Below are 14,667 nucleotides of genomic sequence, written 5' to 3'. Positions count from 1 at the left end.
GCTATTTATATGGTAGTGAATGGATGCTCTTTGAAAGCTGTGGTGTTGTGAATGCTACTGTATGTTTTTTCTTTCATTACATTAAAGAATGGAGCTTTGAAAATCTCCACCAAAAAAAGGCGCTCAAGCATTTCCCTTTTCTTTTGGAAGCTGAAGATGAATAAATATAAAGCCCTAATTTCAGGAGTTCTATTCATCCCTGATTAGAAAGGCAGGTGGAGAAAAACATTAAAAAATTATTACCTGTATGCAGAAAATAAAAACCATGACATTTATGTGAGATTTAAGATGAATCAGGTTTGTCTGAAAGTGCTGAGAAACGTCACAGCTGAAGTGCACATGCAAGTACAAATATGTTTTGAGATTAAATCCCACTTCTTAGGATGTCTGGGAGGGTCATTAACATAGGAATATACTTATTATAGCCCCAGCACATGCATATTAAAGATGGAGATCCAGATTAAAAAGAAGGAAAACCCAACAATATTGCAACAACTGCACACATGTAACACATGCTGTCTGTCAGCAGTATGGGCATGATGAGTAGTTTTGGGGTTTGTTTTGTTTTTAATCAAGGCAATAACAAAGTGTTCTCATTTGTCAAGTGAAATACAATACTTGCAAATTTATCATTCATAAAGTAGCATGACAAACATGAAGACCACAATTGGAACCTGTAAGCACTTAATATTACCTTTCTCTTCTGCTGTGACTTAACCATCTTCTGTGACATTTTATGTGGTTATATTCTTAGGTCATTATCGTATTACATATTAAGCATCTTTAACTGAGTAAGAACCAGATTTTTAAAAATAGTATAGTGTTGGGGATGACAGCTGCTGAATTGCTAGGTGAGCAGGAATGTTCTTGGATAGAGTGGGAGACTCTTTTCAATAGTGGTGGTAGAAAAAAAAGAAGAAAAAATAGTGCCTGAGTGACATATTTTCTTTGAAATTTTTTTGAAAATCTTATGAAAGTAGCCCTTCTGAAATGCAGGTGTTTTAAAATAAATAAATTAACAAATGCAGACAGGGTGATATGTGGTTAGCTAAAGAAGTTTTCATAATCTGGTGAATGAAAAGGACACCATTGGATAGATTGCAACCCAGGCTTCCCCTCATCATAATTGCGGTGAATCTCTTTTAATGCAATCTTATTCTATCTCCAGCATTCATGTTTAGGAGGGAAAATGTTCTCAACCATTCTCTTTTTTTCATCTAACTGAACTGAACTAATTTTTTAATCATGAACTTACTTTTCAAGGGTGCTGGTATTCAAAATTTTCTGCTTTTGGCAGTCTTGTTTTATTTTCTTTCTTTTTTTTTTTGAAGCTCTGTACATAGGCTAAGAGTAATGGTTAGCCATCCAGACACTGTACTTTACAACTGGTAGGGAGATTTCTTTAGTGTGCAGCAGTAATATTTAAACGGGTATACCATTGCCTATAAGTTCACTTAACGAGTACAGACTAACCATGTACTTATTACAAATCTTGCAACAGATGCCAGCACAGCAAAAGCAGCACTCAATTTGGTCAAATTCTTGTGCAGAAAAATAGAGAGAGAAAGCCAACTGCAGGCAATGTAGCCTTTATTTCCAATGACAAGGTTGTAACATAAAGAGAAAAAAAAATCTGAAAAATAGGTGGCAACCTTTTCCCTTTAAAAATGCACCTGCAATCTTTCCTCAGTTATAGAGGTATAACTGCCAGTAAAACCAGGAGAACCTTTATATGAGCGTCCTTGACCTTGAGTTTTTACTGTTCTTTGCATTTTGTTCAGACTGACAGCACTGGCCCTAGCAGTGTAGTGGGCATGACCACTGGTTTCTCAGCCTTCCAGGTCAGACTAAGACATCTTTCACTTACAGTAAATGAGTGAGCATTCTCTGTGAAACTAGGAAGTGGAGAGCTAAATCCATACCGGTTTTAAATTAGGATAAGCCAAATGTAGTTAGAACAGGTAAGCCAGTATTTGCTGGATAAGAATTTGAATTGTACATTATATAAGTGTATATCCCTGTATGCATCAAAGGATGGATGGGCCAGAAACGCATGACATGAGGATAATGGATCAATTCTGCACTTGGAAATTGTGGCCCCTGTGGATGGGATGAATTGGTTGGGTTTGTGATCCTTATATTTCTCTATTTTTAATAATGTAGTGCCACTTTCTACCAAATTAGAAATGACCGTGTAACCCTAAGAGTCAAATGCTGCCTTCCATAAGTAGTTGCAGTTCTCAGTGCCATATGAAATTGATTTTCCCTGCATTGTCAACAGGAATTACACGCATATATCCCAGGGCAGAACATGCGATTGTATTTGCAGCAGTCAAGATGCAGCCGTTAACTAGCTCTGTCCCCAGAGCTGTGTGACAGCAGTAATGAAACTGATACATAAACAAGAAAATGAAGAAAAAGTTATGTTAATTTGAAGCTGAGTTAGAAAAGCAATAAAGTTTTCAACAGACAAGGTCAAGAAGCTGAAACTTTTTTTAAAGATACAGTATTGCAAATAATATAAAAGAAAATGTGCGCTCTTGAGAAGGAAGACTGGGCACAGCTCTTGTTTTAATGCAAGCAGAAGGACTGGACTTAAGGTGAAGGGAAACCAAAAGTAATACAGATGAGAAATATGGTGAGTATCTCAGAGGAAAACAAAAACTGACAAAAGACAGTTCTGGGGAAAAGAAAGGTTCACAATTTTCCAAGTTCAGAAGAAATGACTGAAGTTTGTCTCATATTTTCTTCCCCTTTTTCTGTTGTGTGGGTTCTTAGCATAGTTTTCATATCCTATACTTATTCCTGAAGTTATTTAGGAGCACTAACCATTGAGGTTGTCCTACAATACAGAAAAGTAGTCATGGTGAGAAGTGGTAGTTATTAAACACAGGTAAGCAGTATCTGACACTCTTCCTTTCTGTCCAAGTCCAGGGATCTGGAGAAAGGCCACAAAACACATCTAGGACTGGGGATGCTATAGGCAGACAACAAATTAGTCATGCTGCACCTCGTGCTTGGTAGTGCTCTCAGCAAACTGCAGTTGCCATGTGGGCAAGCAGCTTTCCAGTCTTCACTAATGTGAGAAGAGATTGCTCTAACTTCTTGTCATTGCAAGAATAAAGCTTTGGGAAGAGTATGTGACAGGAAAAAACTTTTGGTAGTGACAGTCATGATCAGACCTGTCTCCTTTGATATGTCCTTCCAAGCAGTTGCAAATTCCATTTCTTTAAGAGCTGGCAAAATAGCGGAGCTGTGGTGGAAAATAGAGTCTGTATGCTTCCTTCCCAGACAGGGAATATGAAATGATAGTGGAAGACATTCTGATTAAACAGCACTGGAAAAAGTCAAACAATGACAAGCTGATTCATAGAAGTAAAAAATCATCTATTAATTCAAAGAGGTTGCCATTGATATCCTCTGGGATATAACCTCAGATCAACAGTAGCTCAGGTAAATTACTCTGTCCCACTGCGCTGATTTACACCGCTGAAAGATGCAGCCCAGAAGTGCATCCTTCACTGGCCACATCGCAGAAGTTCACATTGATAATGTGAAATAATTAAAAAAAAAAAGGGGGGGGGGGGAAGTCATGGGGATGAGGAAGTTTCTTTCCTAATGTTTGCATTTAGAAAAACAACAGTGGTGAAAGAATGGAGAGGACTGGGTGCGTGGCTCAGACTTATTACACTGGATAATGCAATACTACTATTACCATAGACTTGGAGGAAGGATGTTTTATTCAAGACATTTGTCAGCCACATAGGAAAAAAGGTTCCGTTTGTGACTTGGCCACATGCTGCATGTGAGTGACCACAGGCAAGAAATGCAGTTGTTATGTGCTATAGTTCCCCACATATGAAATTATGATAATAATTCCTTCTTTTGCTTAGTTTGCCTATTGGCGTTACAATTGCTCTCTTAGGTGAATATACATACCACACGGAACTACAAATATGAAACCTATGAAGGGAGGCTATGAAATAATAGCCTCCCTTTCTGCTGTGATTTCTTATCTTTATCCATTTTCTGTGAATAATTAGATTCTTGGGTCATTGACTTTAAAGAAAAGCCTCATTTTCAAACATGTGTTTGTTCTATTCTGGTATAATCTGGTCTATGTATAAATATATTTAACCTACATGCTGCAGTATTATCTGTGTACTGTTGAAGCCTTATATATTACAAAGTGCTTTTGTTTATTGCCTAGTCCTCTTCACAGAAGAGAAAGTGTATGCAGTGATTTTTTTTCAAGTTTTTTTTTCTGGACTTGCTTTTCTTTGCCATATATGGCAAAGGTAGTGCCATTAGCTTTTTTTCTTTTTAGATACTGAAGTCAATAAAATGTGTTTCTACTTGAAGCAGAAGTAGCTGCAGGGTGGTGAAGACACTCAGCCCTCAGGGGCATTCACTCCACCCTTTCAGCCCTGGAGAAATCTCCCTCTCAAAAACAATCAGGGTCTTTCCTTCTGGCAGAGAGGTGTGTTATGTTAGGACACCATAGTCATTCATAGTCTTTTTCACGGATACCAGTCAGAAGAAGTAAGGCACCTCTGGGTATATACTGAGTTATGATGAGGCTTTTCTCTTCTGCCCCTCCTCCCTGGGGTTGGAGCTAATAGTTGTTATCATAGAACAGTACTTTGTATTAATTCTAATACCTTTTATATTAGTCACCATAACAATGGAGTGACAATATCGAATAAATACTGAAGGAAATACCAATTACATACCCAGGTTTTCATCTGAAGTTTCTGAATTTAAAGGTGTGGAAAGAGTGGCAGAAGTCAAGTGGACAATAAATATATATTGGGTGAGGGTACATCCCACGCAGAAGCTCTGTGTGTGTAGTTCTGCTGCTCTGAATAAGGATGTGAGATTGTTTGACTAATCTATAATTGGACAAATATAAGGCCTTTCAAATTTCATTTGTAAAATATTTTATTCCTCTTAAAAAGTAAATAGCCAAGAGCATTCAAAGGGGAATGTGTGAAACAGACTTGCCAGTGGTTTCATATATTTTTCTTATAAGTTTGTTCAGCGTCAAAAGTGTCTTTCAAGAGTGGAAATTCAGTGCACAGCTTTGTTCTTAAAAGAAACAAATTAGTCCAGATATTGTCAGTTAAAAGATCTGCCAGTTTGATGTCATAAGGAACTATTCTTAGGATAAAATAACCTGTGCTTAGCACACTGTACCACGAAGAAATGTCCGCATCACTGGAAATAACAGTACCTAACTTTAATGACTACTTTATTCTTTCAGACAAGTGTTAGTTATTGCTTAGACTTGACTTTGATGGCTCAGAATAGAGCAATGCAGAGCTCTAGGGAAATGTTGTTGTGTATCTAATGGAGCACACCTCCAAGGTGTATTTAAAGTGGAATCATTGGCAAGCGTATTCAGCCTTTTTTGTAACTCAAGCAAAATTAAACCAAATCAGGTAATGACGTGAGATGGGGGCCCAGCTGTGCTATATGCAGCCCAGCCACGTGTACCAGAAGATGATGAGGAGGTCACTGCTTCAAATAGCTGACAGCCTAAATAGAAGAGGCAAAGAACAGTTCACAAATAAACCCACAGCACAGACAGTGCCTGAGTTGACTTGCATGAAGTGGAGTGGTGGTTAAACTGGTGCCCGTGGACCTTGCTTTCTTTTCCACTGCTACATTTATTATTCCTAATTACCTCCTGGAAATGCACATGGTACACTGACCTGTTTCTCTGAAGACGCTGGGAATGTCTGGTTAAAAGAGATTGGCTTATGCATCTTTGTATTGACTTTTCTGTGTGATTTTATGGGGGTTTTTTGTCTGTTTCAGAGCAGGGTGGTAAAGGTTACAGTTGGCCCTGCACTGTCACTCAGTCAGTGGGCACAAAGCATTGCTCGGGCTCAGAATGCGTTTGGGCTGCGGGCACTGCATCCCCATCGGTGGGAAGCAGTGCATGAAAAGAAAACCAAGCAAAAAACAATTTGGGTTTTTTATTTATCAAAGTGAATTACTATTTTATCTTAATTACGATCTAGGGTAAACAGATGCCCAAACTATGTCTACAAATAGCAATGCTGATAGAAAATACTGTACTGTTTGTTAGTCATGAGAGAGAACACACACATAATTTCTGTCACCTTTTCTTGGAAATTTCTCGCGTCTATGTACTGAGGACATCAACTCTCAGCTTTCAGTGACTAAGACATCTGTTTTAAATACTTACCTTAAAATAATGGGTATCCAAAGAAAATAAATGCTGTTCAAGACAAAAGGGAAATGGAATGTGTCTGATGTGGTATAACTGTAGTATGAAGTCAGAATAGATGTAACAAATAAAAGAGCAGTAGTTGTATACCACTTATTATATTACAGCTTGAATGTCCCATGAAAGATTGTATGAAGACATTAGGATATTTTCATTGGCTGTATGGTTACAACAACTTGTGTTTCTCTGAGATCCTTGCACCCAAATCACATCTGTAAGAAACTGAGACTTCTTATTCTGCCCCCTACTCCCATTCTTTCCACTCCTTCATTCCTTCCTTTCTGCTCCCTTAAACACTGTGCTATTCTCTCCCATTTTCAAAATCAAATCATCCAAAATCAGTAAATATTTTTTTATACTGCAGTGCCAATACCAATTACTTGTGTAACATACAGTCTGATGCACTGCCAACTGGACAGTTGACATAATACCACTAAAGTCACTAGAAGTTTTTGCAGTGCAAAAAAAAAAAAGCAGGAAGAAGTTCTGAAATTACAAACCCGACCTTTTTTAAGCAGTTTTCCTACAAAAGAATATCGCATATCTTCCTTAAGTGATATTAACTGGCATGTGATTTAAAGACTAATGTCTCTGGCAAGCAGCTTGGGTTGCTAATCATATCTGTCTGTAATTATTTATATGTGATTTAACACATGCATAATGCCAGATATTTGGCTGATTGCCCCCAAGAATCGATCCATTTTTCTTTAAACTTTGGGAAGGCTTTCTAGTGTTGCAAAATGAGTTCTCTAAATCACATGATACCAAAAGAATAAAGGATAGTGGCAGTTTTAAATGAATTTTGATGATAGCACTAATCTTATTGATTACTCGAGAACTAGCAAGAAACTAGAGGGGCAATAGCATAAATCTGATGAAGTACCTTGTCCCTGCAGAAAGAGAACAGCAAATAATAGAAGAGGCCACAATTAACTTATTTTACAAGTACAAGTCATAGCTTTTGACTCACCTAAAGCAACTTGAAGTTTGGGTAGAGACTATATCTCCCTATGACAGTAGCCTTTTCCAGCCCGAAGGTCTTAGATGTACTGTTGACCTTTTTCCTGAAATAACAAAATTATCTTTGAAATTATGAGAATTACAAATATGATTAACAAAAGTCACAGCATTATTGAACGTAAGCATTCCTATGATTTCTAAACAATTTTTTATTTACTACATGATCTTTCTGAATTGCCTTCCTGATATTAAAAGATTTTAAAATATATCCTCTAGATAAATTTAGTCTCCACCTACTGTCAAATAGGTCAAAAAATTGATCTTTTTTTCTTGAGGGAAGCTGAAGTACTTTACATAAAGGCAGAAGTGCATGCCAGATTGTACAAGTTTTGTGATAAAGCGTGGGTAATGCAATTCACATGGGAACATTAGAACTGCTTAGACTGAAGTTGCCTCAAAAAGCTTCTTCATTTTGGAACTTTTCATGTCTTTGGATAACCTTTGGATTTCCTGTCTTTCCTAGTATCATTTAAAGCCTTTTTTTTTTTTTTTTAATCCTCTCTGTCTTCTCTTAGTCTGTAGAAGATAAATGGTCAGAGACAATGGATAATCTTTCCTTTACTTGGTGATTTTCATCTGAAGAACAACTGAACAGTGAACATGGAGCACCAACAGCTGCTCTTAGAAATTCAGAACAATAGCAACAAAAGAAAAAGAGCTGTGTAAAAGAATAGATATTCTGAATTGGATGACCAAATTAAGCTAGTAAATCCATATTTGCAACATTGAATAAAAAGGTCCAATATAAATTATGGCAGGATGTGCCTCTCTTGATTTTCTCTTCTGGGGCTTTCGTCTACAATCACAACAAAAGAAAATCAGCGGTAGTGAGGTTGGACTTCCTTGTGAATAGATAGTCTGATGCATATTGAGCAATTTATGTGAATTGTTAAGCAGTTGGCCAAGTTTGGGTTCACCAAATAACCGGCTTGCTCACATCTATATCTCTGAAGTGCACCTGCAGTTCAGTAGCCTCCTCACACCAGCTGGAGCCCAGGTCCTTGCTGATTTGTTTGGACACTGTGCTCTGTGCCACTGCTCCCTTCCTTTAAAAAGGTCACAACTACATTGCATTAGTGAGATTATACAACTGAGACTACTTTAAAGCTTTTTTCAGGCTTTGAGATTTTGTCATGCCCCACCTTTAAAGAAAGAGGTACTTATCACATTTTCTGTGTCCTATGAAAAAAAGAAAGAATTACAAACCTTCTGTGAGTGGTAAGCCCAGGTCGATGGACTAGTGCCTCTAATGGCACCATGGTTTAGATTCAAAAGTAGCCTGGCTAGAATAAATCCTTTTGAGGAAAAAAAAATAGAGAATGAAGATAAAAGAGGTGCTTTTTAACATCTTAAGAGTGAATAAAGCTTTGGTTTCGCCAGTAGGGGTGAGATTAACTTATAATTTACAGGTGGAAAACTGTTATGAGGAAAACTCTTTTCTGCAAGTCCTTTCCTTTTTATTTCTCTTTATCCTGAGGGTACCACTGTCCTGTTTTTGTCCCATGACAGTTTGTCACAACTTTGTATTTCTCTTGTATCTCCAGGTTTTGATTCTACCCAATGCACTTTTCTTTTTCCAATGTATTACTGTTATTAACACATCAACCTCTTGACTAGCTATCAATCTAATATGGATTATTCAAATCATTCTGTCAAATTTTTTTCAAGGATTCTGAATAGGGAAATGTTCTCACTGTGGAGATGGCAGAAATATATTTTGGTTTAAAAAAATAATTATAATAATGCAGAGGTTCCAGATTGTATTTCGAATGAAAGCAGTGATCTGGATTTAAATACAGAACAGTGTTGTAATTTCTGCTTTAAAATTCTTGTCTTTGAATTTTAAAAGGTTGGTATGGACATTTATAAAGGGGTCTAGAAAACAATATGCTTTCCAGTTAAGAGATTAGATATTTTTAGTATTAAATTTCATAATAATATATTACATGTGCCATTATTTTATCAATGTATTTGCTTTGTATTTTTGTTGAAAATAATCAGTAATACATGTGATAAGTTGCTAAGATATTTTCACATTGTTCACAAAAATAGTGGATCACTTTATATGTAGGAAAGAATTAAATTCACTCTAGGCTACTGATGGTGCACTCTCTACCTGCTTTCTAGTGGCCTTTAGCTAATCACAAATTCACACCACCACTCATTTCAAGTCATCTGTATTTTCTGATTCCCTATTTTTTTCTTTGATTGGCTGATAAGCTTTCTTTTCTAACCCATATTGGTATTGATATGAGTTCTTCAACTCATATTGGTACTGACTTAACTGGATGCTTGACCTGTCATTTGGCATTTGTTAATCTCAGAGAAACACAGAAATGTCTGTCTGTCTTTTTTTTCCAAGCTTTAAATCAAAACCAACCTACCCCTTCTTGGAAAAATAGAATCCATTTGGGTTTTTTTTCCTCTGCAGAAGAAGTTGTGGAGCACTTCCTGGAAAGTCTGACTGCAGGTGTGTGAGGAATCATGCAGTAGAGCTCTGTCCTGCTATGATTCACTCGTTTCACAGGATACCTCGTTTAATTGGCAAATGCACATTGCGCTGCACTTGTTCTTGAAGAGCTCATAGAATCCAGAGAATAGCCTGCCATTTAATGACCTTTAATTCATTGGAAAATGTAAACTATGGTGGCATTCAAAGTAGCGATTTGGCAAGATTTCCTTTCAGAAGCTGTTTTTTCAAATGATTTCCTCGTAGTAGTAGCAGCATCTGTAAAAAACCCTCTTGTTCCTTTAGAGATGTTCTCCATTGTCTCCCACTAAAATGTTGAGCGATTCTGAGCCTCTGCAAGTTCTGTTTGCTTGTGGAAGGTTATCAGCACTACCTACATTTGCTGATTGGGCTTGCGTTGCTGGTGTAGCAGCTCTCTTCCCTTCACTGTTTTGGATACCACATGCAGTGAAGAGCTGGGCTATTGCCTTTTCATTCTATCTATGGAAACTCTCCATAAATCTCTGTGCAGCTATTCTGTTCTGTGCAGTCTCATGTAATAAAAAGGCTTTCCCTTTTTTGCCCTGCCAGAGGGAGCGGCTGGGAAAAAGGGGATATCAGGAACGCATCCCTATACGGACGTTCTTGGTTGTTATAATACACACAAGTCAGCACAACTTGGTGCAAAGCCCCTCAGTCTACTGTCATGGTGCAGCTTCTCCTGGTTGCCCCATGCTTTACTCAGTTGCAGCTGATGAGGCCCAGCTGGCTACATACTTTTTTTCTATTTTTCATGTCTGAATAGAAACAATTTATTTGCAAAAGATGGCAAAACCATTCCATGTGTATGAGTGCAGGTAATCTAAAGCATTATGGGCAGACTGAGGTTCTTCCAGTTATTTTACATCTTTTTGCAAAGAATTAATCTTGCACTAATGGGAATACTCGGTTATACCAGGTCTGCAGAGTGCACATTTTATCATTCCTCATTAAAACCATGTACCTATATATTGCAACATCAGTACCTAATATTTCTTATTTTCTTGTTATGAATAGCTTTGTATGATTTAAGAATTGTAAAGCAGAAGATCATACTTTGTACATTAATTTCATTTTATAGTGTTATCTAATCAGAATAACTTAGAATAATATGGCTCGCAATCACATTTTCCAGATGAAAATAAAAAAAAATATTTTTGGACTAGAGGCAACAAAGAGAATCTTTAATTAAAGAAGATGATGTTAATACACTACTGAAATTTGGGAGGTGCTAGACTAAATTAAAAATAAGTTAAAAGCATTCAAATTCTTCAATGGTGTCTGAGTTGGCACATCACATTTGCTTAGTGGCCAACACTATCAGAATACTGCTGTGAAGAAGCTAGTATTGTTGCAGCTAAAACATCTTGATAGTAGATACAGCTTACAGTGCCGAGTTTTCATGTGTCTGAACAGAACGAAATAGAAGGTAGTTGCTTGTATGACAAAAACAGCCACAGGTGCCTAAAGCCATCATTCTTATTCATACTCCACTTACTTTATATTTGCATAGCAATGTAAAGGACCTAAGGGTTAGAACCACAGAGAGACATAGGTAAGTTTAAGTAGACTTTTGGTTCTTGTCTAGGTCTGTGTTCATCAGCATCCATGTTCTTTTGCCATCTAACTTTGCAGAGAGAGAAAATTCTTAGTTGCTTAAGTTTTTATCAGTACAATTATTTAAGCACCTGTAACATTGGTCTGGGCAGTCACGTGAATGTCCTAGCTAATGTCAGGGTTGATTCTATTAAGGCAAATATTTGGGTCCTCCAAGGAGTATATTTTCTAGATGTTCACATAAAATAAGTCAGGTGCCATACAAAGCACAGTAGAAGTCATTGCTTTTGTTTGAAAACACTGCTGGTGGAGAGAAGAGGGAAGCACCCCACGATGTTGACTCCATATTACTAAACCCTGGCTGACTTCCCACTCAGCAAGCTGGTGGTTTGGTGTCTGACTCCAAGCCTTCAGCAACTGGACAGGGAAAGGAAGCTTATGACTTGATGCTGTAGGTTTTACACAGGTTGGAGAACGTGGCTTACACCAAAGCTAATGCTTAGGTGATGGAACTTTGTAAGTCTAGCCCATACAATAAGCAAGGCTCTTTCCCAAATATACCTCAAGGTTTGTCCTGTAGATAATTTAGCTACCGTCTCAAGGATAGGATAAAAATCAGGCTGGTTTCATATTTCTCTCTTTCTCTTCTTTTGTTCTAAGTCCTGTGAGGAGATGGTGAAATGTACAGCTGCGTAGTGAGTCTTTCTACTATTCAGGATTTCATTCAAGGAATATGTGAAATAATGTAGAATCTCCATTGATTACCAAAGGCTATGGGGCAGGTTTTTTTTCCCTGTGCATCCTGTAGAATGAAGTTAGCGATAATGTATATTATCTAATCTTTAGTTTATCTTTGTGTGCTTCAAAAATAATGATAATTTCCTATAGTGCATCAAAACTTGCCATGAGATCATCAGTCACTTTTATCTACAATGCAAATGCATCTGTACTTGTATCAAGATTTGGGCACCAACTCACTACTATTTAAATACACAGTTAAAATTGTACTGACTCAGAAACATGGCAATTGGAGCCAGAAACAATTTAGTAATCTGGATTTTAAAGCTGTCAGAGAATAGTTGTCATTCTAGTTTTATACTTTATAATGCCATGTCCTGGAAGAGAACAATGAATTTTGGAGAAAATCCTTCCTTTCATCATCTTCACAAAAAGAGAGCATTTAATTACTCCTGTTCTTTCCTGTCATTATCCTCAATTTGCATCTCCCAAATCTGGTACGTCTGGTGGGCTTTTGTAGAGATTTTTACTTTTCAGACTCTTCTGAGTAAGATGCAAGATTATTTCTGGCCTGGCTCAGAGCAGTTCATTCTGAACCGGAGAAAAAAAGTAGAAGAAAGGCCAGGATATCTGAGGCATTCAGTGGTGACCATGCTTCCACTAGCTTCCATTTTTTCCAAAAAATATTTGAATTCCATGAGTCACTGTGTTTCTAAGAGCATTTTTTGCCTAGTAAGTTGGGGAAAATATCCAAGCTCTATACTTTAAATAATTTATTTCTGTTAAGTAGTTCCTATTTTATTGAAATTCTTTTAAAAGTTCTGAAAAAGCAGTAAAGTCTAAAAGAAAAGAGAAGGCTTCTGCAAGATGCAATTATACTGTCTCTCTTTGTCCCTCTTTTATTAAACGTGGAAGACTTGAGCAACAATAATAAACATAAGAAAATGTTAGTTCTTGTATAATCCTCTATTAGCATCATAAAAGAGAATTCTGAATAAAGATTAAAGGTTTGTTTTTTAAAAAAAGGTTACAGATTTAAGTTCTCTCTTCTACAAAAGAAGGAGCCTTAAAAGAAGATGAGCATAAAGGAAAATGGAAAAGATAAAGTAGAAGGGTTTGTTATAAAAACAAATGTCTTTGCTTCTTGTGCCTGTTATTTTTTGTCCATCAGACAGTGGAGTGGCCTGAAATGCAGACACATCATGGGGGAAACTGAAGTGCAGCTTTGTCCTTTAGCTCAGTACAGACCTTGGAAGTGATGTTGTCACTTTTCAATAAGGGTTTCATGCAGCAAGCAGTGTGCACATATACTAACATTTCCATAACATTGTGGCAATGATATATCTTCTTTTGGTAACTTTAGGTCAAGTGAATCTAATAATGACTTCAAAATTTAAAGATTCTAACTGAAATTCTAGAAATAAGGTTGCCATGTTTTGTACTGAAGGAACAACCCTTACAGAGTTGCCTTTCAAGGTCATGGGTAAAGCTCAGTAAAAAGACGTTAAACTTTTATGGACCACATATATCACTTTCATTTTTAAAAAGCAAAACTCCCCTTATAAATTCCTTACAGCTCATTAGTCACTGCAACCTTCTAATGGGAATTTTCACTGAGTTTGGAAACATGGAGGGGTTGCTGAGGGCGTGTGTTTAAATGCGTTGCGGCCAGAGGCCAGATCGTGCTCTCGTAGAAAGGTAGAAGTCTTCCTGACTTGGGCAAGAGCTTCCTGAGGCTCACAGCATTGCTGTCGTCATTAAGGACACGTTATGGCATGGACTGCAATGTAAAGTACAGTAACTGGTCTTTTACTCTGCTTTGGTAATGTCTGTGCTCATAAACAGTTAGCAAAGAGTAGACAAAAGCTGAATTTTAAGAGGATAATTAGGGTTTTGGAGAGACAGTAAGCTCTGAGCAAAAAAATGTACCTCTTTTTCTCCCATTGAGTGACTCAAGTGACCTCCCCTGTCTCAGGGTACACAACACAGGATTAGACCATGTGGCAGTTGCCTGTGAAGCTATTTGGGTGGTGGAGGGAACACGTGGGTTACTTCTGAAGATAAATTTCTAAAGGATTGTGTGATGCATTGAAAATTTTCTACAATTTCCTGATTTTTTTTAATACTCAATCTGAAATCAGACCATTTTTTAGACTGAAGATCACGTTAAATCCAGTTAAAAAAACCCCATGCAGTTAAAAAAAAGGCAGATCACTTTGTGTTTCATTTCTTGAAGCCTTTTCTGAAGTGATTGCTATTTATTTCCCCATTTCTGCTGTGACTTACCTTAAAAGGAGGAAGAACACTACCACCTTAGCCTGGTTTAGGCATTGAAAAAAAACCCATAAGTCGCTTGAGGGATGATTTTAACCTACTAGGTAAGAACATAAGCAAAGTTACAAAGGAAATGTACAGAGGCACAGTCATAACTTGGAGCACAGTTTTTACTGCTCGAGTGAAATATCATCATGAACTTTCATTGAGTTGAAGTGAGAATTAATTTAGTTCTCTATGTCCCTGGTAGAATTTTGTTAAATTACTACAGGCCTTAACTTTCTGCATCTTGTAAAATGCACCACTTCCCCAGACAATACAGTGATGTTTATAG

The 14,667-nt window shown here is 37.2% G+C and overlaps 1 protein-coding gene across 13 annotated transcripts in view; it reads left to right on the top strand.

The window, feature by feature from the left end:
- MAGI2 (membrane associated guanylate kinase, WW and PDZ domain containing 2) overlaps positions 1-14,667 on the top strand; it is a 770,074-nt gene that overhangs the window by 241,148 nt on the left and 514,259 nt on the right. The gene's annotated exons all lie outside the window — the stretch shown is intronic.

The sequence above is a fragment of the Harpia harpyja genome, chromosome 6, assembly GCF_026419915.1.
Source record: "Harpia harpyja isolate bHarHar1 chromosome 6, bHarHar1 primary haplotype, whole genome shotgun sequence".
Lineage (NCBI taxonomy): Eukaryota > Metazoa > Chordata > Aves > Accipitriformes > Accipitridae > Harpia > Harpia harpyja.
The sequence above is the reverse complement of the archived record's forward strand: the minus strand, read 5'-3'. Positions and strand labels throughout refer to the sequence as shown.